This window comes from Chlorocebus sabaeus, chromosome 3, assembly GCF_047675955.1.
Source record: "Chlorocebus sabaeus isolate Y175 chromosome 3, mChlSab1.0.hap1, whole genome shotgun sequence".
In the NCBI taxonomy this organism is placed as follows: domain Eukaryota; kingdom Metazoa; phylum Chordata; class Mammalia; order Primates; family Cercopithecidae; genus Chlorocebus; species Chlorocebus sabaeus.
Window position 1 is genome coordinate 31,647,323 of NC_132906.1, and position 24,811 is coordinate 31,672,133.

Genomic DNA, 24,811 nt, shown 5'->3' on the forward strand with positions numbered 1-24,811 from the left:
TGCATGTTATGCACATGTACCCTAGAACTTAAAGTATAATAATAATAATAATAATAATAATAATAATACATAAAGGTTAAAAAAAAAGAGCCTCAGGGGATTGAGTGGGGGTTTCCCAGAGAAACAGAGGAAAAATCTAGTTAGTAAAATTAAAAGGTGCCCGAAGAGAAGATTCTAAAGAATTCTAACCCTATCCTTGCCCTGACTGCATGCAAATGCCTGCAAACCTTGAGACTTCCAAGATCTGCTGTTTTGTTTCTTTTTACAGTATCAGTGAGGCAATCGTAACAATTAGCAGATGTTGTGGACTGATTTAAAAATTACCACAATTCTTTATTCTTTTCAGTATCTATTCTCTTTGCAATGTGACTTCGCAGTTCTTCTCATCAAAAGATGGAATCTTTTCCCCCGACTTCCTGAGTCAGTGCTATGGCAGCACATCATGGTAGAAGAAATGATGTGCCAGTACCAAGCCCATGCTTCTGTTCTCTTGAATCTGTGCCTATACCATGAGATCAAGCCTGGCCTCCTGGAGAATGAGAGATCTTGTGGAACACAGCCAGGTCAACCCAGTTGTCCCAGACGAGGTTCTTAATTATTTTGATCCAGAGCAGTGTGGTCCTGTACTGATGAGAAATAATAAATGGTTTGTTGTGTTAAGGCATTAAGTTTTAAAATGGTTTGTTATACAGCCACATGTAACATCAGAGGATGGTTATGAGGTAAATAAAATGATACACACAAAATATTTCATTTACTGTGTATCACATAGTAAATAGTGAAAATTATGATCATTATTGTCACAAGTCTCCTGAAGTATCCTTTAATTTATAGTTCCCCTCCTTTATACATATGTACATTCCACCTCTCTTCAATTTTCATAAGAAACTTGGTTAGTTGTCTGGTAGAGTTTCCCATGGTCTATATTTTGCTGATTGCATACCTGTGGCATTGATAACATGTTTCTCTGCACCCTCTATTTTCTGTTTTATGGTGATAAAAATTATTATTTTTGAAGATCAATTTAAAGTCTGAAAGTTAGTTTTCTTCTCTTGGCTTGAATGTGCACAAAAATACCTGGGAAACATATTTTACTGGATAAATTAGTGTTTTCCATCTGAAAAATGGCTGACCATAGTTTTCCTAAGAAATTTTTGTGAAGGTAGTAATAATTAATAGTGAAAATAGTATAATAATTTTGAGAAATGTCTGTTCATATCCTTTGCCCACTTTTGGATGGGGTTGTTTGTTTTTTTCTTGTAAATTTGTTTGAGTTCTTTGTAGGTTCTGGATATTAGCCCTTTGTCAGATGAGTAGATTGCAAAAATGTTCTCCCATTCTGTAGGTTGCCTGTTCACTCTGATGGTAGTTTCTTTTGCTGTGCAGAAGCTCTTTAGTTTAATGAGATCCCATTTGTCAATTTTGGCTTTTGCTGCCGTTGCTTTTGGTGTTTTAGACATGAAGTCTTTGCCCATGCCTATGTCCTGAATGGTACTACTTAGGTTTTCCTCTAGGGTTTTTATGGTATTAGGTCTAACATTTAAGTCTCTAATCCATCTTGCAAAAGAAGACATTCATACAGCCAACAGACACATGAAAAAATGCTCATCATCACTGGCCATCAGAGAAATGCAAATCAAAACCACAATGAGATACCATCTCACACCAATTAAAATGGCGATCATTAAAAAGTCAGGAAACAACAGGTGCTGGAGAGGATGTGGAGAAATAGGAACACTTTTACACTGTTGGTGGGATTGTAAACTAGTTCAACCATTATGGAAAACAGTATGGCGATTCCTCAAGGATCTAGAACTAGATGTACCATATGACCCAGCCATCCCATTACTGGGTATATACCCAAAGGATTATAAATCATGCTGCTATAAAGACACATGCACACGTATGTTTATTGCGGCACTATTCACCATAGCAAAGACTTGGAATCAACCCAAATGTCCATCAGTGACAGACTGGATTAAGAAAATGTGGCACATATACACCATGGAATGCTATGCAGCCATAAAAAAGGATGAGTTTGTGTCCTTTGTAGGGACATGGATGCAGCTGGAAACCATCATTCTTAGCAAACTATCACAAGAACAGAAAACCAAACACCGCATGTTCTCACTCATAGGTGGGAACTGAACAATGAGATCACTTGGACTCATGAAGGGGGACATCACACACCGGGGTCTATCATGGGGAGGGGGGAGGGTGGAGGGATTGCATTGGGAGTTATACCTGATGTAAATGACGAGTTGATGGGTGCAGCACACCAACATGGCACAAGTATACATATGTAACAAACCTGCACGTTATGCACATGTACCCTAGAACTTAAAGTATAATAATAATAATAAATTTAAAAAAAAGAAAATAGTATAATAATTATCGTTAGCTTGAGCTCCATGATGAGGGCCCACATGGCTCAGGGCTTGAATGTTCACTTATTTTGTATACTGTACTTATCGGCTAGAGTTTGCTACCATTACTACCCTACCCAAAGGGGAGGCTTGACATTGTCAAGGTAGTTGGTTGTGAATGTAAGCTTCTTACAAGCTTGAAAAATCCTTGTAAGTCCACAGCTTCCCCCTCATTGATTAGCAAAGCCTTCTCTAGACCTAGCACTGCCATGAGGGTGCTTAAATTCTATAATGTAAACTTACATAATATATTGCATTTTTATATGGTTGGCTATCCTGAAATATTGGAAGACAGAAAGAGGGGCCAGTTGCTACCAAGTTTGGAGTATTAACAGGAGTCTGGGCTGTCTCCCAGAGGAAGCATCATCATTTTGCTTTTTGCAGCTTCTTTAAGCTCCTTCAAATAATTTATGGATACCATCTGCTGCTATCTTCAGGTCTTTGCTTGGCTTTCTTAACAGTCCAGATGACTTGTGCTTTGAATCTAGTTACCTTTTACTTTGCCCATACAGCTACCCTTCTATTTGTACCAGGAAAAAGTAATGAATCCTTTTTAGTTATTTTGTGCTAGAACAATTTTTAGAGTTCTCCTAGAAACTGAAACAATCTTTAAAGTTTTAGAAAACTTATTTGCTTTAGTAGATATAATGGATTTCTCTTTTAAATGTAAGTCATCAATTAATCAAATATTTATTAAGTGCTTATTATATAAAAAATATTGTACAGAGTCATAGTTTGGGTTCTTCCAGGAGTGTACCCTGAGATGAAGATTCAAATGCAAGTGGTTTATTCCATTTGGGTGGGTGGAGCTTAATTCTATGGGAAAATCTGAGAAAAGGAGTAAAACCCAAACCTCAGAAGTAATCCATTTAAAGGGCTAAGAAACTGAAGCATTTATGTGCAGTTTCTGAATCATTGCCTAATGGCTGCTGTGGAAGGGAGGCAGGTGTTAATTTTGCATGGGCAAAGTGACTTTTCAAGATTTTGGAGAAAATGTCCTGAGGCACAAAATGAAGTTACTGGCAATTGGAAGTCTGTCAGGGAACATTGGCAGCTACAAGGCATATGGGTAGAGGACCAACAGCATCTGCTACAACTAAGCACTTTACACATATTATCTCATTTGATCCTTACAGTTCAAGGAGGAAGGGATTTTTTAATCTCTATTTGTTCAAAGGGATTAACTGAAATTCAGAGTAGTCTTGTAATTTGCCCAAGGTTATATACTAATAAGGGGCAGAGTCACAATTTAGACCCAGAAAGGTGATCATAATCTGTGGACCCAGAAAGAATAATGTCTTCCCAAATGTCAAACAGCTGTTATTTAACAGAGGCAGGGCTATGACCCAGGTCCCCTGACGTGCAGCCTGGTGACCTATCTGTAGACATATCTGGTCATTCTCATTCCCTGTACAGCCCCAGTGCCCTGGGAGTTTGATCCCTGAGCTTAGTTCTCACATGTCCTTCTTTAAGATATTCAGTGCTACTGCTTGGTTTTGACGCTGTGGATTGTCACCAAGGGGAACTCTGTAAGTTCCCCCTTCCAACTTGTGAGATGCTTATTACCAAGCCCAGTATTATTTCTGAGAATAACCTTTCTGACTGAAGATACTTTGTTATGTTTATTGATAGCTCTATTGCCTTGAAATTGCCTTGTTTGCTCCCACAACAGCATCTTTTTACATGTTTCTCCTTCTTTCTGAATGCACTTCTTTCCTTTGGTTATGGAGCTGATTCCTACACCTTCTTCTCACAGGTATCATTTACCCAGGAATATCTCCTTTGACCTTTCTGACTACATAAAATTGAAGCACCAAGAAGCTCTTCTCTATAGCACCTGTTGTAGTTGTAATATGATTTTTATTTTTTAAGGGTTTCATTAAAGCCTGAAAACTATAAGAGGGACCATGTCTGCTTTTATCACTGCATCCTCCTCACCTAAAACATAGAAAATCCTCTGTAAATACTGTTGAATAAGTGGATGAATAAACAAATGCATTTTAGTTACAAAGCACTGTCCATCTTTTTTTGTTGTTTTTTAACTTTTAGTTTCAGGGGTATATATGTGGGTTTGTTATATAGATAAATCACATGTTGCAGGGGTTGGGTGTACATGTTATTTAGTTGCCCAGGTAACATAAGCATAGTACCCGATAGGTAGTTTTTCGGTTCTCACCCTCCTCTCACCCTCCACCTTCAAGTAATGTCTATTGTTCCCTTCTTTGTGCTCATATGTACTCAGTGTTTAGCTCTCACTTATAAGTGAGAATATGCAGTATTTGGTTTTATGTTCCTGTGTTAGTTTGCTTTGGATAATGGCCTCCAGCTTGTTCCATGTTGCTGCAAAGGACATGATTTCATTCTTTTTTACAATTGTGTAGTATTCCATGGGGTATATGTACCACAGTTTCTTTATCTAGTCTACCATTCATGGGCATTTAGGTTAATTCCATGTCTTTGCTGTTGTGAGTAATGTTGCGATGAATATTTGTGTACATGTGCCTTTATGGTATAATGATTTGTATTCCTTTGGGTATATACCTAGTAATGGGATTGCTGGGTCAAATGGTAGTTCCAGGTTCTTTCAGGAATTGCCAAACTTCTTTCCACAATGGCTGAATTAATTTGCCTTCCCACCAGCAGTGTATTCTTTTTTCTCTGCCACCTCACCAGCATCTGTTATATTTGACTTTTTAATAACAGCCATTCTGATTGATGTGGGATGATATCTCACACAACCTTGGATCCTGCTTTAGTCCAGACTTAGCTCTTGGTCACAGTCTCTGTCTAGCACTTAAAAATACATCCTTTTCCAGAGGCCACACCCTAATATGCCAGTTAATTAAGCTAAAAGCAACAAACCCAGGTGAGTCTGTAAACATTTAAAGGATATTCTGCCTATTTCAGTTGCTTTGTTTATAATAATACAGGCATACACACGAGGAAAGAATATGATCATGCCATACACACCATTTAGCAGTAAAACTGCTAACCTCCATTTTCTGAAATGCTCATTCGGAAGCTAGAGGTTAGAAAGTTACTCTCTAGTATGTCTCCCCACTCTGGCAGCCACTAGTTGAAATTTTATCTCATGAAAAGCCAGTTGGGCTCTTCCCAAGCCTGTTTTTGCCACTGGCATTTGCTATAGCACTTGCATGTTTTAATATATCATTATGTAAGCCATTGAAATATGAGCTCAAAAGGAAAGACTGTAGTTTCCATAAACTAAGTTGAATGCTATAAAAGGACTCAATAAAGTCCAAGTGGTTAAATGTTTAAGAAATATTGCTGAGTTAATTATGAATGAGATGATTATAAAAGATGGAGATAGAATCATAAATATCTTGTTGGCTTCTGATCATCATAAGTCTTTTTAGGAAACAGATACTGAGATGATGGAATGACGCATTTTGTTGTAGTTTACACAATAATCATGAGGCTAGATTTCCCTGAGGAGATGTATATTTTGTTTTCTTCATGTGTAAAATGGGAATAGAAAAACCCAACAGAGTTTTATAGATTAGGTATAGTAATGTTTTTCAAGTGTCTTGCCCAGTGCTTGGCTCACAGTAAGTGATTAGTCTATTTTGCCTCCCATTCTGTGTGTGGAAGCCCTTTGTAAATGTTGGTGCTTAAATGCCAGTTGTTGTTACAAGGGGCCAGGGAGGAAGCAGCCAGGAAAGGAGCCAGGTTTGGAAAGTCTGTAGATGAAACTACACAAGGGAGAAAGTCGGGTTAGGCCCAGGGCTGCAGAAGGTTGATTTTTCCTTTAATTGAGGGGCTGCACTCAGAATCGAGATACTGCTAGAAGATGGGCTTGATCAGGTTCATCAGAAGAAGCAAATGCTTCAGTCTCCACTGGGTAAAGTTCTCAGCAAAGGCTGCAGCCGCAATGGTTTTTATTTGGAGGGCAAAGTACAACACACAGCCCTTGATTTAAAACAAAAAACAAAAAACAAAATAACAACAGGAGAAGGCTAGTGATGCATCAAATGAAACAATTCTCTACAACAACAAGGAAAAAACTTTTTTAAAAATGAAGAGTTTGAAAGTAAACTTAACAAATTCCTATGGGTCAAAGGCTCATTCCCAAGCACAGATCGCTGACTGAGAGATTTCACTTTTTGCAAACTACTTATTATTTCCGGAGTCTCAATGGGGAACAAATCCTATCCTCTCTTCCTGCTAAGAGCATTTAAGCACTCAGTGAAAGCAGAACATTCTGGCATGAACTTCACAAAGTGTAACCTCTGGAGTATGGCAAGCAGGCTGCATTGGGGACTGAGCATTTTTTGCATAGTGCCTATTATGCAACATCAATCCTTTAAAAAACTGCCAACAGTGTTGTCTCTGAGGAGAGTATGGATTGTGGGCAGAACAGTGACAATTCAATGGTCATGCCTGGCTTGTTGGTGCAGTGAAGAGGTTAAACCCTGCAAATACACAAATATGAACAAGTCAGCTGACTCCAGCTGTCTGCTCCATGGGGTGGAAGGAGTAAGATGGGGGAGATATGTGAGGCAGATTTTGTTGAAAAATTTCTTTTGTGTCTGTTGTCTTAGAAATTTCGTGAGTACTTTCTTAATGAAATCAGGCTTTTAGTAGAAAGCAATGAGAAAAACTGAATAAATGATTTGAAAGAAAACACACCCAACTGAACTCTTATTCTTTGCCGACTTTTACATTTTTCTCTCTCTTTCATCTGGTAATTTTTGCCTTGGCAGTGAATTCCTCTGCTACCCCGTCAAGGCTTTCTGAAGGCAGGGTCTTGTGTTACTTACCCATGTATAGCCCTCATCCACTGAGGTACCCAGCACACATTAGGTTTTCAAAGAAAAATGAATGGAGAAAAATATCAAAGTAATTCTAAAGAGGAAAAACTCAACCAACACAGGAGTTATGTGCAAAATCTATGTGTGTTAATCAGTTGTTTAGAATACATACCGCTCTGGACATTAATCTTTTGTCAAATATATGCTTTGAGAACATCTGCTTCACGCCTATGGCTTGTCTTGGAACACAGTAACTTGTAGAAATATTGGTATAGGTTAATTTAGTTCTGTGTTTGGCAGCCAAAGCATCTCTAATCCTGGCATAACAGAAGGACTGATAGCAGAGCCATAAATGCCATCGCCTGCTAACCAGAGCCATGCAGTTCAGGAGGAGTCAGAAGAGAGAATGAGATAACTCTTTTTTTCCTGCATCTTTTAAACATGTGATCTGAGCTTAAAGCAAGATTTGTGAGCAGATGAAGTATCTTTGGCACCTTCTCCTTTCCTTTTGTCTTTGCACCCAGTTGCCTAATTTCCCATCACTTTCATTTATCTGTGCACTCACTCCTTTCTTTGCACTTTCCAAAATTCATATTCCCCTCACCCTTTCCCCTCTAAGCCCTCCACGTATAGCAGAGAATTTCCATAAACCCTGATGTGTTCGTATATTTAGATGCTTAACCCATATGCATCTCTGACTGGTGGAATTTCAAACCATGAGATCACATGAAAATAGTGTTTGTGTGTTTGTGTCTGTATGACTCTGGGAAGAAGGATTCAGGATATTGTCAAGTCAGCCCTGCCTAGAATATTGTCCCCAAATTCATTTTCTTAAGGTGCTTCTGGTTTTTTAATATTTCATTTTTCATTGCTAAATTAATTTGAACAAATATTTACTTGCTTCAATAATATTTGTTCAAAATATTTACTTTCCTTCTTCTAATTGTGAAATTAGAATCAGATTCTCCAAATTCTCCAAGGCTTTTTTCACGTGGTTCCCAAAAGTGAGAGAATTGACTGTCTGAGGATGGGAGAACTGGCAGTGGTGCACATTTTTATTTATGTGTGTGTATATATATGTATATATAATTTTTTTTTTTTTTTTTTTTGAGATGGAGTCTCGTTTTTTCGCCAGGCTGGAGTCCAGTGGCGTCATCTTGGCTCACTGCAACCTCTGCCTCTCAGGTTCAAGTGATTCCCCTGCCTTAGCCTCTGAGTAGCTGGTACTACAGGCGTGTACCACCACGCCCAGCTAATTTTTTTGTATTTTTTAGTAGAGACAGGGTGATCTCGATCTTTTGACTTTGTGATCTGCCTTCCTCAGCCTCCCAAAATTCTGGAATTACAGGCATGAACCACCGCGCCTGGCCATGTGTGAATATTTCTATGTCCAATGTTCAGACATTCTTTATCTTTGACTATTTATTTCTTCAGCCTTGTCAAATTGGTTTTAATCTCCTTATATTTGAAACGTTATGATGTGTTGTAGCCATTTTATATTGGTTCTCTTTCACTTAGCTTTTTTTTTTTTTCCATCTCTTTGACAAAATTGTCTTGATGCTTTTTTCCCATTACCTTGGAAGATTTAAATTATATTTATTTTCTTAGAGATTACTGTTACATTTCTATCATACATATTTAATATAGTTTTTAAACCATGACTAAAGGATCTTAGAAACTCTTCCTACAAAAATAAGACAAAGAAATTAGCATTTCCAAAATTTTGCTGTGATAAAATTCTATTTCGAGTATTTTTAAACTAACGAAGTATAGTAATAATGGCTTCTTTTAAAAAAGATGTTACTTAATAGATTTGCCAACATTTTCAAACCAATTTATTTAATTTATTGACTACATTGCTTTCTTTCTATATTCATTTTGTTTCACTGTGTATTCTGAGAAGCCTTATTCCCTTCTCTAACCCTTTCATCTTGTTCCTACTCACCACTTCTAGGTGACCTGTTTGTTGTTATTTTTGTTTCTGTTTCAATCTGTCTTGTATTTCTTTTTGCCAAAATAAACATATGTGCATACATATTTTCAGACTTTCTAACAGCAAACACTGTATATTCTTTATATATTTCTGTGCTTTTTTCATGTAATGACGTATCCTCTAAATCACTGTATATGAATTCATAGTGATCTTTCTCAATCTGTTTTAGCAGCTGTATAATATTCCATTACGATGATAAATCAAGTTTATTCAATTGGCTTTCTATGGATGGGCATTGAAGTTATTCTAATATTTTGGTATAATAAAAGTTCCACCATGAATAAACTTGTGCATATATTGCTTTAGTTTATTGATGTGTATCCTTAGGATAAATTTCTAATAGTAAGATTGCTGAGTCAAATAATAAATGTATACCTTACCGTTTGCTTTTGTTTTTATTTTGTAATTAACCCAAGGTTGCACTGTGTCTTTTAAATCTGAGTTTTCCTGTTTTTAATTTTTTCCTAAAAAGTTGTAGTCATTATTTCTTCAAATATTGCTTCTGCTTATTCTTGAATTTATAGTTGGAGTTTCTTAATACTACAACAGGTTTTATTTCACATTTTTGTGTTCATTATAATGATTTTGGGCAAGTTCATTAGGACTATCTTTCAGTTTAATGATTCTCAATCAGTTATGGGAATCGTATACCATGCTATTAATATTACTACTCTATATCATCTATTGCAAAAGTTTTTCAGTGGCTACACTTTTTTATTTTCTGAATTTCTAATTGACAGTTTTTTTCATATTTATTAATATTAGATTTATATCTGTCTCTTTTGTTTCATAATCTCTTGTTCTTTTAAGAATGGTATTTTTGTCATTAACTCTTTCAGATTCATAAAATATCTATTTTAAGTCTGGGCATGGAGGCTCCTACCTATAATGCCAATGCTTTGGGGCAACAAGGTGGGATGATCATTCAAGGGCAGGAATTCAAGGCCAACTTGGGCAATATAATGAGGCCCCATCTACCTACATGCACACGCACATATACACACACACATACACACACACAATTAGCTGGATGTGGTGGTGTGCACCTGTAATCCCAGCTACTTTGGAGGCTGAGGTGGGAGGGTCATTTGAGCCTAGGAGTTTCAGGCTGCAGTGAGTTTCAGGCTGCAGTGAACTATAATTGTGCCACCAGCTCTCCAGCTTGTGCTCTCTAGCTTGGGTGACAGAGTGAGACCCTATCTAAATAAATAAATTAATTAATTAAATTAAATATATACTTTGAAATTATTTATGAAATCTCCAACATTTTTACATCCCAAGACATAGTCTTTCATTTCATGAGTAATTTGGCTGTTTTCTATAAAGTTAGTTTCTATAAAGTTCTGTGTTTTGAAATATCTGTGGTAGCTATTCCTGAGTAGAGGTTTTATTGTTATTTGTTTTCTTTCCTCGTCCCCACCCATCTTTGTCTGAAAGTTCAGAGAAGTGTCAAGTCTTTTGGGTTTTCAGTACCAAACTATGTCTTATATTGCAAATTGGGGCTTCATTATGAGAGGATATTCTAGAACCCATCTTTGAGCCAACATGCAGCAAATTGCTCAACATAAGAGTCCCTTTCGTATCTCTAGAGTATATTAATAACATATAACTCATAGGATTGTTGTGAAGATTCTATTTGTTATGATATATAAAGAACTTAGAACAATGCCTGCACATAAGAATCACTATATAAGCATTTTTTTTATTGTTATCATCATAATCATCATTGTCACAATCACTGGTATATTGCTGGCATATATCAGATGCTTCACAAATGGGTTCTGTGGTTATTGTTACAATTTTTTGTACTTTTGGTGTCTTTCTCACTTTCAGGCCACATCACAGTGCCTTTATAATTCCTATTACAACATACTCCCTCTCTTCCTTTGTGAATCTTTCCCAATGAGGCAGATTAGGTATTTTTAGAGGGCTCATCTCAGAACACTATTCCCTTCTCTTCTGTAAGAGAATCCCTGACTCCAGGAATGGGACAATATTCTTGACTCTACTGAATCAAAACTTCCTTACCTTCTGAGCCAGCATAAGTCAGGATCCATGGATCAGTTGGTGGAAGAAGCCAATGATGGTAGTTAGAGATGGGTTTTTGGTTGGCTTCATGTACCTTAAAGTAATGACTCAGTGCCAATTTCATAATTAGAACTCAAAATACATTTTCACCAAGGCAATTAGGAATCAGAAGCTCAAAAGTTAAGAATCAAATATGTGACCTTACTAATAATGCCAGGCTGAGAAAACAAGGTACTGTTTCTGGAGAACAGTAAGGGTAAGAAGATGCTAAGCCTAACTTTGTGGGACTTAGTCTTCTGGAGTTCACATTAAATGCTTCCACCAGTCTATGCCTTCATTTCCTCATGAGTAAAATGGAAATGGTAATAATATCATTATTTTGAGTTAAAATATATAAAGAATTTGGTAAATTGGCCAATATAAGGTAAATACTCAATAGATATTGACTATTATATTAACATGGATCTTGGACCAAAGAAGGGCCTTGAGAAAAATATATGGTTGGAAGAGGAATTCCAGGGACAATGGTTTTATTGACAAGAAAGATAACCTGTCATATTAATTTAATTGTGAGTAAGACTGTGAAGTCTTAAGATGAGAGCATAAGATGAGAAGCTGGCTGAGCACAGTACTGCTTTCTGATTATAGTGTATGATACAGATCTACCCCAGTCACAGAGAAGTTAGGGGGAACATTAACAGGTGCTGCTCACATCTGGTCAGTCTCTGGAATTTTTGTCTTCATCCCCACTTTCTTTTCCTGGCAATGGCTCTCAAAGACTAAAGTTGGAAACCTCTTGTGTGTTGAGGCAGTGTTTCTTCTTCTTAAGTCATAAAAATAGTCATGGCCAGATTATACCAGATGGTGTGAGAAAAAGAGGAACCATTGAAATCAGTGGCAAATGGGGAGATTGAAGAAAATACAGCCAGGGGAGTCCCTGCACAGTTCTTTGGAGGCTGAATCACACAACTCTTTCCCTTGGTTACAATGTCATTGGGGGCAAACAGCATTTTGCCTATTCTTTAAATTTATGGCATAGGGAAATTTGTCAAATATTTATAAATACCAATTTTCTATGCAGCTGAAATGCTTTTATAGAAAATATCTGATAAGCTGTAAATTTTAATATATATAATTTACATATCTCCAATGGCAAGTTGAATTATCTTTGGGTTTTATATTTTTGGCACTTATAAAGTTTTCAATATCAGAATTAAATTTGGCTTGTTCAACGGTTTGCTTTCCAGTTGGAAGGCATTAAGGGAGGAGATCATGTATAAATCAGTATGACAACATTATATGTGAAGAAGTATCATGAAGAATGCTTGCAAAAGTTAGGTTTAAATAATTCCCCAATTTGTAGCTAATTTTAAGGTTTCCAAGGCCAAGATGCTAAAGATATCAAGTACTTTATAGGATACAAGTCCAACATCCATACTTAAATGTAAGTATGCTTGTAGCTTAGGACCAAATGTAAATACTTTTGGATTGATCGCTCAACCAGAGTTGACCAACCTTTGCAAACTTTCATGCAATTGATAATCTATTGAAATTAAGTATCCTTTCTCTAAATACTCGGAATCCCAGATTGTGTTTTTGAAATTCATTAAGTCAAATGGACTTGATAGTCAAATGGACTTGAAAATAGCAGTAATAGCCACCAAAGTTTAATGCTGAAAAATTGGCGTTAATGTTTCTTATTCAGGAGAGAGAACCAAAACAATTTCCTTTGGCAGATTTTGCTTTAGCTTGTCAACTGGAGAACCTGATGTCTTTGCCAAAGAAATATGCAAATATGTGTTTGATTAAATAAGATGAAAACTTTATTGCTGAGATATGGCTTTTCTTTCCATTTCTAACTTCATTCATTTCATGCTCACTGAACCAAGCCTAACTAAGACTCCATGACTTTCAATAGGACAGTAATCCTCTGCTTCTAAAAGAAACTTCTAGTGCTGTGAGCTCCCTATAAGTTCAAGGTAGTGTGGATGAGTGAATCATCTATCATTCCCTGATATGTGTGTGGGGCTTTTGGAGGTCAGATTTGGGCATGGGTCTATGCAGAAGGAGATTCTTCATGATGAACAACAACAAAAAATCTCATCCTGTCAAAACTGCACGTGCCACTGCTTTATCACCATGATTACACTGAGGTTTTATTTCAGAGTATTCTGGATTTTAAATTGAAAGTCAAATATAATTTGCCACGAGAAGTATGAAGTGAGTGACTAGAAAGCTGCTAGCAAGGTCCAGCATGATGAATCAGTGTCTATGATAATGAGCCTCTGCAGGAGGTGGGTCACTGTGCTGCAGTTGAGTGGTAGAAGTAGGCTGGAAGGCTCTGGGTTAATGCAAAGGCCACATATTCTAGATTGGTTCAACTGGTGTGACGGCCAAAACCAGGCAGACACCATTCACTTCTTTCATTGCTCAGGAATAGCAGCACTATTTTAACTCCTATGATCCTGTGCAAACTTTGGGCAAATATAATGCAGTATCTACTAGTGCAACTGAACAGAAGGTCTGCCTGGAGAAATAGCACTGGAGGGATATGAAGTAATGTTTACTGAGTGCTAGACTTGTGCCTGGAATTGTGATTTGTACTTTACATATATTCTCTTGTTTAATGCTCACAAATTTTATTATTTACATTTTGCAAATCAAGAAACTGAAACTTTGAGAAACTGAGTGACTCACAGAAGGTCAAACATTTAGAGCAATGTAAGGAAAATTAACCTTCACTAAGCCTCTACTACATGACTCCATGTTGTCTTCTTTGCCTGGTGTGCACATATATGATCTCTCGGGTTAGTTTTTACCACAGCCCTTGGAAGTTGGTGTTACGATCATGTTTTATAGAGGAAGAAACTGAGTCTCACAGATGATAAACTAACCCAAGCTGAAAGAAGCCAGTCAGTCCCAGAATTAACTTTTTAATCCAACTCTGCCTGAAAGCAAAGCCCATGGTCCTAATCTCATCTCATGTTCAGGAAGGTGACTTCATAAGCTGAAGGATGAACTAATTTTCAGAGAAAGATCTCTACTTTCGAGGGTGTCCTGGGAATATCTATTTTCCCTCAGAAAATAACTCACTGTTAGACTTTTTCTAGTCTTTTCTTTAGGATTACCCCACTTGTATCAGGCTTTGACAGTATGCTTAACATGATCCTAATACAGTAATAAGACATGTTACAAAAACTAACTCTATTATATTTCCCTTCAGGTCACCAGGGAAGGCAGGCTGAGGCACTGTTTTTCTAATTTTTGCACACTTCCTGACCACCTTCAATTCTTTCTGGCTACTCACAAATTTAGATAGCTTGTATGCACACCGTTCATCTACTTGAGGGTCGAAAAGGATTTGCAGCTACATATCTCAATGTTGAAGAGATGGAGTGTGTAGTTACCCTGGTTCCATGTAAGTCATTTGAAAGGCCTGGATATGAGTCGGTAAGGATGAGTGCATTCTGTTCGCTGTGTGCCTTGCAGGAGGCTATCTGGGAACACTGCACATAAACATGATTCTCTCTAATTTTGGTAGCATCTTAGTGAGATTTGTTCTGGTATGGAGAGCTACAGGTTTATGCCTCATTTGTGGTGCTGATAATTTAGCATGGCTTTTTTTTCTAGGCATCTTAAACAAATGTATCTTTGACAGGTACAAAGCTCCAATGATAAAAGTAATGGAAAACCTGAACTTCATCATCGGTTGTCTGTTCACTCTGTTTTTTTTTTTTTTAAACCAAACTAGGCTTCAGCAATTAAAGACTGAGAACATTCCCTTTCAGCCCCTTGAAGGGCAGCATAGGAAGCTGAGAACCCTATACACATCAGGTTCGGAGAGCCCTGGGTTCAACCTGGACTTCTGCACTTCCTGGATTGGTTGAATTTGAATAACATAATAACTCCTCTGAAATGTTATTTCTTCATCTGTAAAGATACATCCTTACCCACTTCTCAAAGGTTAAGTATTAACATGGCATATCAAATGTGGAAACAGCTAGCAAAAGACTTCATGTATATTACAGGCTTGATAAAATCTTCTCTTGTTGGATCAAAGCTGTGTGACCTTAGGCAAGTTACTTAACCTTTCTGAGTTTCAGATTCCTCTTCTATAAAACTGTGAAAATAATACCTACTTGATAGGGTAGCTTTGAGGATAATATGGTACAACATAGGTAAAGCACCTGACATTGTAGGCACTTCCTTGTGACAGCTTTTATTGTTACGAAGCCTGTGGTTGTGAAAATGAAAGGGCACAAATATTGCTAGGGTAACCATGCATTCTTGGTTGCTCCAGACAGAATCTGTTTATTCCTGGTTCTGGCAAAATCATTAGTAACATACTCTTTACTCTCAAAAGTTTCCAAATAAATTCTGTGGTCACTCTAAATATAACTAATATGTAGGAAGGAGGCTGACCTGTTGAGAAGGAGAGAGAGAGAGCATAATAGTGATTCCTTTCCCGTAAGTAATGTTTATCTAGTTCTTCCAACAGGGTAGTTTAGTTCTTACTAGTTAGCTACTATTAAGTTGTTGCTTATTATTGTTAAGTGGATAAGCATCAGCAATTCAGAAACCTCTAAATATACAGAAAACACCTGGGCAGAGGTTTCGATGAAGTGGTTTGTTCTCTTTTTCTGGTCATTTTCCACTTACTAGTATCCCATTTTCAACAGCACACAGCTTTCATGCTGCCATCTGGCTGCCCCCAATCACTTTTTACTGTTAGCTCTAAGGGGTGGCCCATTAAGTGTCCTGGCTGCCTGGACACCCTCCTGCACCTACTGGTGATTTTAAAAAGGCTCAGTTTCTCTTCACTCAGTCCTTTGCTCCCACAAGCATACCTCCTCTTATTTTTGCTGTAGGAGTTTTCCTGCTATGCCAGACAACCTTTGGATAGGGATAGCAACGGAGGCTAACTTATTCCTCGTGACCTCATTGAATTCCGCTGGCTCGCTCTGGGCCCACACCATAGGTATAGAAATGCATGGATCTGTGCCTTGAGCTGGGAGTAAGGGCAGGGAGGAATATATTCCTGAGTCCTGCGTCTTCCTTTGGCACTGTCTGCGGTCTGCTCTTCCCACTGCTCTGTTTTCTCCCAGTACACCCCATCCAATATCTTTCTTGTCTATGGAGGAGTAAATGAGAAACAAAATGGTGGTCTTTTGTGTCCCAGGGAACCACCAAACTTTGAGAAGGACCTGAAAGGCACATCCTAGGAGAGCTGGAGTCATCAAGAGGAGCAAATATTTTGTTTTTTTCTCCACAAATCCCGACCCTCTCCCTTTCCTTTTCAGTTCACTTCAACTTCCTCTTCAGGAGAGAGGAGAGATATCAGCTGTCCTGGGGCCTGCTTTTATTTCCAATGATTATTGTCTCATACCTGGTATGTAACCTTCGATCCAGTCCTTTGGAATGTAGGTCATCTTTCTTAGCAGTGAGTATGTGGAGCTGGTAAAGGAAGAAAAAGGTATCCTATTATTTCAGTGTTTGCCCCGAGTAAAGATTCGCAGATCACTGTTACATAGGTAACTGACTTTTCCTTTCATTTCCTCCAGCAGAGAGACTAGGCAGTCAATTAAAAAAAATATTATAAAATATATTTTAAAAATATAAATAATGTATATATACATTATAAATTGAAGGTTATATTTTTCAGAAAAGGTGCAGACAATGAATATTTCAGACTTTGTAGGCCATATACACCTCTGTTGCATTGATTCTTCCTCCACTCCCTCCCTCGCCTCTTACCAAAGCTTCAAAAATGTAAAACAAACAAACAAACAAACAAAACAACAAAAAACATTCTTAGCTCACAGGCCAAACATAAGAATTCTACTGTCACAGTTATATTTGTTTTATTATTAGGCAGGACATACGCCTTCTCATTACCCTTCTTTTTCAAGGTTTATTTTAAGCTTGGTATCATACATGTTTTTAAGATAAACTTTAATCTGCTATTTTATTTCCAAAACCCATCATCATTTGTATTTCATGGAATCTATACATTTATATAATCCTGTAATTTATACTTTCTGTCCTCCATTTTCCCACATGATAGATCTGCCTTCACTCTCTTGACAATTAAGTTTCTGTACCAGGAGTTGTTTCATACACCTAAAATTATAGGTCTCTTAGCCTGAGAGTTAAGATCACCCTGTTCAGAAGGTCTTATGGGAAATGCTCAATGCTGTTGCTCAACATCAATAAACTCTAATTTCTCTGTTTTACTGGACTCAGGGTTTGGACTAATGCAATCAGTTTCTCTCCAACGGCTATTTGTTTTCTTTTTTCTAGATGACTGGGTAGGGACCGTTTCTGGCCGGGGTGACTTTGGCGTCTAGACCCTGGCATACATCTGGTAAGAGCATATTGAGTCAATTTTTTGTTGTTATAATTCCAATATTAAACTCTGCCTAGGATAGGTTTGACTTTTTTTCTGGAAGCCAAGACAATTATCATTTAATTTTTATTAGATCCAAATTATTATCACTCCACCTCCTCTCACATCACTTTGTTTCTTTGACATTTGCTGTCTAAGAAGTTAGGGAAGAATGTGAAGATTTGAGATCTAAACCCTGCAATAAAATGACTACATACTCAGGAAAACACTTTTCTCTAAGCACTGGAAAGTAGAGATCCTACTTACCTCAGCCCATGCTTATGCTTGCCTTTCATGCATTTTCTGTTACTAAGATAGCTAATGTCATGATGGACTGAAAGTCAATTCTATATCAAAATAATACAATTAAGAAACAGATGTGAAGAAAATACCTATAGTTTACATTTACTTTTCAAATGTAGGATTTTTTTTGTATTAACATTTAAACATCTCTTTTGAATTCCTTCTCACCTAATATTGGCAATAATTCAAACACCCAAGCTACCTCAGCAACCACAGAATAGGCCAGTGCCTGATATTATAGCAACTACATATGAAATCCTTTCCAGTGTAGAAGCTTATTAACATTTAAAAAGAACTAGATCCATTCATACTTTGACTACAGCGTCAACGCCTGCTGAGCAGAACTCACTGTCTGTCATTCCCAACCTTTTCCCCTCTTTTGCATTTACTGAAGTCCTTAAATACCAGCAGCACACTAAAAGTTCTCACATAAATGCACCAAATGAAATCCCATCTTTAACTCTAGCCCTCCCAACCCATTTCCTCTGTGTTCAAATAACGTTGAGGGACTAATTTTCAGTGAATTGTTGAAAGGAAAGGTGACAGTCCATTTAGCAGTCAGCTAGTTGCTAATTAGTACCCAACTAAAATGCATCAAAATTTGAGTACTCCCAATTGAACACTTTGAAAGATAAGCATTCTACTAATTTAACTCTGCTGTAGGTTGAGCCCTGATTGAGTGTTTTCACAGCAAGATGAGCCATGTTCCAGCACTTTCCAGTATTGATTTTTAGCCCAGAGCTAAAAATGCTTAGCTAAACATGTCATTTTTGAATCTTTGATTGCCTGCTCTATGGGGTACAACTTATGAGACTCTATGTAGTGGGTAATAACACTCTGACAGATGAATTAAAAAGAACTTCCTCATATCTTTTTGAGACTCCCCAGATTTTAAAAAAGAAATGCTGGGGAGGTAGAAGAAGAATAAACATGGAAAAGACATAGTTGTTTTAAGAAGCAGATTCTCAAAGTGGAGATTTGTCATCAAGAGAAGCTGAATTTAGTTTGGTCTTCCCAGAGATAGTTATGCTCCTTTTCATACATTGCTGCATTCAGGCTGGGGACTGTAGCTGCCATTGGAACTAGACACAACACTGTTTCTGCAGAATCATACAGAGCTTGACAAGACCTTGCAGTCTTTTTATTCTGAGGAGTTAAATTAGCACTTGTTTCAGAACTCAATTAAGCCAAAATAAATAAAGGAAAAAACAGAAAGGGGGTAACATTTTTAAGCACTTACTATTAAACAATTTTTCAAATGGATTATACATAATAAACAACCTTGAGACAGAGGTGATGGTTTGTCTGGAAGCCTGGATATAAATCATGTATTCTGTCCCCTAGTTCCCATGCTCTTTCTACCATTGAACAGAATATTGAACTCTCCAATTTTTAGTGAGAAGAAACCCAAGAGTACTAATGATGTCTTGGAAGAAAATAGCATTGTCCTATTTTTTTCTTAAAGAAAAATAGGTCAAAATGAAGCTTCTATGATTACTGAATTGTAACTGTTCAAAACTTTTTGAGAAATGTATGGAAAGGTACAAACTGAACTAGGTTTAATGAGGCTAAAGTGACCATGTAAATCTCATTTGCCAGAAAGCTTGTATCTGATCTGGGAAAGGTGCATTACTTTCTTGCAGTTGTGGTTCTTTCATGCCATAGCTGCTGTGGCAACATGGTGGGCGAGGCTTAGAAGGCAAGGCTTTTTGGACTATTAACAAAATCAATAGATGTTATAGAAGAGTTGGATTGAGTTTCTTAAGCACCTCAGGGTTGCTAGAATAGGTACCTGGGGAAGGAAGATGTAGACCATGTCAGAGGCAAAGTCTTTGGAGACTGAGAGAAGAAACAAACTTTGTACCTTGGTCAGTTGTCTACTTCTTATTTTAACCTTTAAAAGGGAGAAGAAAGGGAAAATAGAATCTCAGAAACAGTTGAATTTAATTAATATGAGCACACAACTTTCCTTTCCTTGACCCCACTCTTCCTTCTCAGAAAAGATTTCTCTGGATCTGAGAACCAAGAGACCTGGATCCTACAGCTCTCTATAGACATTGAATAAATTCCTTTCCTTCTCTGTGGCTCTGAATTTCATTATTTAATAAATGGCCTCAACTATAGTATCTCTTTTCAGTTATACACTGCTGCGATTCTGTGATTCTTATTTTCTTTTTTTTTTTTTTTTTTTTTTTTTGAGACGGAGTCTCGCTCTGTCGCGGCCCAGGCTGGAGTGCAGTGGCCGGATCTCAGCTCACTGCAAGCTCCGCCTCCCAGGTTCACGCCATTCTCCGGCCTCAGCCTCCCGAGTAGCTGGGACTACAGGCGCCCACCACCTCGCCCGGCTAGTTTTTTGCATTTTTTAGTAGAGACGGGGTTTCACCGTGTTAGCCAGGATGGTCTCGATCTCCTGACCTCGTGATCCACCCGTCTCGGCCTCCCAAAGTGCTGGGATTACAGGCTTGAGCCACCGCGCCCGGCCGAAAAGGGATTCTCTTATTTTCTATTAGAAAGTCCTACTCTACAGAGAACAATGCAGGCTCCTATCACAGTATGTAGTACATAGCTAGTATTCAATGAAAAAAGTCTAATAAATGAATGAATGACTTTTGTTGGTTCTGATTTAGTCACCATTTGTGAGTTTTCCATTTGCAGGTCTACTATAGTACATTGCATGAGATTCAAGATAATTATCAGTTGGATGATTCCTGATTTCAAACTACTTGTGTATAGTTTCCATAAATGTCTGTAGGTGTGAATAACATAATGGACTTACTTGTCTACACTAACTTGACCATATAGGCCCTTAGTCTATCATGACCCTCAATTCTACCACTAGGTATATATCTAAAAATGCATGCCCACATGCCTCAAAAGACAGGTATAAGAATGTTCATAGCTGATTATTTATAGTAGTTCTAACCCAAAGCCCATCAACAGTTGAATAAACAAATTGTGATATAGTCATGTAATATAATATGACAGCAATGAAATGAACAAATTACATTTATAAACAAAAACACGAACATCATAAACATAACTTTGTTCTGAATGAAAGAAGCCAGATACAAAGGAGTTCATGCTGCTTAATTCCTTTTATATATAATTCAGAAACAAGCACAACGAAACCAAGCCTTTATAAATGCATGTTTACAAGGAATATATATGGTAAAAGGAGTGACATAAATGAGGCTAACCTTTAGGGGAGAGGTAGGTGGTTCTAAGGCACGGATCTGCAGAGGCCCTCTGAGTGCCTAGCAACATTGTATTTTATGATTTGTGCAGAGTGACAGAGGAGCTTGCAGTTTCTATATCTTTCTGTAATGTATGTGAGATCTCACTTTTTTTTTTTTTTTTTTTTTTACTTTTTGTTTTTAAGGAGTATATGTAAAATTCCAGGTTCCTAATAGGCGCTGAATACATGGTGGTTACCTAATAAATATTCTACCTTTCTTCTTCCCCTGATTAGCTCTGCACAGCTAATCTTAAAAAGTAATGAATAATCTTGGTGTGAGTGCACAACCCAGACATCCATTCCCAGAAGAAAAGTTGCCCAGAGCATGAGCAGATTGCAAAGGCAAAAGGTGTTCATTCCTGCCTCATCTGATTGCCTCTTACACCAGCACCTGAGTTGTCATACTTGTGACTGTGTTTCAGAGCCAGTGAGCACTCTGACGCTTCATAATTACTGAAACACATGTGCTAAGTCACTTTTTGCTAAGCCACAATGAGAATTCTCAGTGTTCAATTGCCCTCAAAATTTCTCATCTCTTCCCTGGGGTGAGGTGCTTTGGTTTAGCAGCTGCACATGGGGATTGCATTTAAATCATTTAAAATTTGGAGTTCAATATCTCCTAAAAGCAGCCTCTCTTCTTTTAGCATTCCTCCTCAGGTACGCCTAGATTTTTTTCTACTTCAAAGTGAGGAATATCTTTCTAAGGCGGAGGAGACCTTCAGAAATACATTAACTCTTTGAAGGCACAGGTGTATTTCATGATGCTGTCTGCTTGTGTCTTTCCAGACCGTTAGTCACTCCTTGGTAGTAGCTTTTTAAAGTCATTAGCCATCCATTTCACCTTTTAGCATCAAAATCATTAACACAGTGAATCAGGTGTATGGGTAGCTAAAGGTCAAAAGAAGTAGTGGAGGAGAGTACACAAAAAGTTAAGGCCTATTTTACTTTTAGGTAACATAGTCTCTATGATATAACAAACAGGGCCAGCCACGGTGGCTCACGCCTGTTATCCCAGCACTTTGGGAGGCCAAGGCGGGCGGATCACGAGGTCAGGAGATCGAGACCATCCTGGCCAACATGGCGAAACCCTGTCTCCACTAAAAATACAAAAATTAGCAGGGTGTGGTGGCACACGCCTGTAATCCCAGCTACTCGGAAGGCTGAGACAGGGGAATCACTTGAACCTGGGAGGCGGAGGTTGCAGTGAGCCGAGATTGTGCCAGTGTACTCCAGCCTGGGTGACAGAGTGAGACTCTGTCTCAAAACAAAACAAAACAAAAAAAAACAGAACCTCTCCCTGAATTCTCCCAACTGAATTGCTTATTTGGTTGGCTAAAGTTTTCATGAAACATTTAGAATTATGCCTTAGGATGTAAATTTCCTCAGAATTCCATCACATTGACAAACTTATGCTATGGTATATATGATGGATGTCAGAGCTTTTTCTGAAAGCAAGTTTTTGAAGAGAAGTGAAAAAGAGCAGCCAGTGGTGTTTTGGCTGATGCAAAAAGGAAATATTTTGGATGCCCCAAACAAATTTCACCATTTAATGGCTAGGTCAAGCCCTAACTCTGTTATTGTTAATTTTAGAACTTCTCATTACCCCAGCTGTGTTGGATGCACAAGAGGTCAATTTCAGTTAGCTCAAAATTAAAGCAGGAATTTGGGACAATGGAAGACGACTTGGAACAACAGTGACAATCAGATAGAATCAGGCTCAACCTCATATGCTTAAATAGCTTTATTTTCAGAAAATATTTGACAGAGGTGAAAGAACAAGCTCCATCTGTAGTTTTCAATGATAGACGTGAAGGACTTTTCAATGTAATACATTTGGATAAATATCCTGTCAAGCACCTACTGTGGGCCAGGTACAAACTGCTATTTTATAGGGACTTCTAGAATGGGTGGATGAGTCTGAGGCACTGCATTGCATCATTAATCATTGTGAATTGAGTACATGGGGGCTGTGAGATTGTGCAGTACTAGACACCACAGGCCTGTGGGGATTTTGGATGGAGATTGTCAGAAAATATAGAGGAGGCTGGACTCTCCCCAAAGTGAATCTCCAGGCCTAGCTCCCAGTTAGACAGAGAGCTCATTCATCTCTGGTGAAGCTGTTGGGTGCGATTTGCCAGTCACTGAGATGCCCTCTCTTTTTTTTTCTTGCAGAGCCATCTGCAGCTGGTGAAAAATAACCCACCACATAAAACACCACAGCTAGTGAACATTTCCCACCTTTTATCCTCTGGCTTCGTAGGGCTGTGACAGACGGTGCCCCAGCAGGGACTATGCAGCTCAACTGCCAAAGGGGAGCGCCAGCCATCGTGATGGTCCTGAATTCAGATCTGGGGTTCGGACTCTGTTTGTGCTAACACTCCTCGCTCAACCTGAGGAACTATGCACAGTTAGAACTTGGCAATAAAAGTTGTTGACTAAAGGATTGGAGAATCTTTTCTAACATTATGAATCTGAAAGGAGCATGAGGGTTTGTCCTTCTAAGTTAACCTTTGTATTTTAGGTAGAGGGAATCTAATGTGTAGAAATTTAAGGTCATACTCCTTGTCAGTAAGGAGTTAAGACCAGGGTCCAGATCCCTGCTCAGTCAGTGCTATTTCCATTCTGGGTGCCTTTCTTACTTTTGTATGTCATCATTTTTATTGGTTATCTACGTAATATGAAGAAGCAAAAGGTATCTACTTTCTTACACTACACAGAAAGTTTCCAGAAAGTTCAGTTTTATGTAATACATATGTTAGCTAATATCATTGATCTTTGACTCATTATATCAAATATTTCCTAGGCTTCTTTAGATATATATGCTGATATATGCTGTTTATTTCTGACCAGACTACCTTACTCCGGAGTGAGTACTAGAGACCACTTGGAGTGGTGAAAAAGGCTAGGGTTTTAGGGTCTAAGATACCTAAAATGGAATTCCAATTTCCTATTGCCAGTTATATGATCTGTAACTGTCTTTCAAAGAGAAAAAGGTTTTAATTTTTATGAAATTTCATTTATCACTATTTTAGTAGTCTTTTGTGTCTTGTCTAAGACATCTTTGTGTAACCCAGGTTGAGGTTTATTATTATTTTTTTCTTACAGATATCCAGTTGTTCCAGTGCAATTTATTGAATAGACTTTTTCTTCATTGAATTACCTCAGTGCCTTTGTTGAAAATAAATTGGCCATAAATGTGTGAGTTTATTTGTGGATTCTCAACTTATACCAATGCCACACTGACATGAGTACTACAGCTTTGTTTTAAGTAATGAAGGCAAATAAAGCTAACACTTCAAGCTTACTCTTGAGTTCATGATTGTTTTTGGCTATTCTAGGTTATTTTCTCTTTTCATGTAAAGTATAAAATAACTTGTCAATTTATTCAACAAAGCCTCTTAGGATCTTATTAGAATTACACTGAACCTATATATCCAATTTGTGGAGAATTGCCATCTTACTAATATTAGTTTTCTGAACCATGAGCATAGTATGTCTCTCCATTTTTTTAGGTCTTTAATTTTTATTTGCAATTTTTTTGTAATTTTCATCACTCAGTTCTTAGAAATCTTTTGTTAAATTTACTTGTTTTTCCTGCTATTGCAATAGTTACTTTCTTTTTAGATGGAGGCTCACTCTGTTGCCCAGGTTGGAGTACAGTGGTGCAGT

The 24,811-nt window shown here is 37.7% G+C and overlaps 1 long non-coding RNA gene across 2 annotated transcripts in view; it reads left to right on the top strand.

Moving 5' to 3' along the window:
- The window catches only part of LOC119620064 (uncharacterized), a 73,293-nt gene extending 48,798 nt beyond the window's left edge, over positions 1-24,495 (top strand). The window contains exons 3-6 of one of the 2 annotated variants that reach the window (XR_012092663.1): positions 16,520-16,608; positions 17,520-17,583; positions 23,315-23,495; positions 24,248-24,495. This is a non-coding gene — a long non-coding RNA (uncharacterized lncRNA). Of the gene's footprint in view, positions 1-16,519; positions 16,609-17,519; positions 17,584-23,314 lie in introns of both variants that reach the window. The other variant, XR_005236452.2, reaches the window with a different exon arrangement.
- The last annotated feature ends 316 nt before the right edge of the window (positions 24,496-24,811 follow it).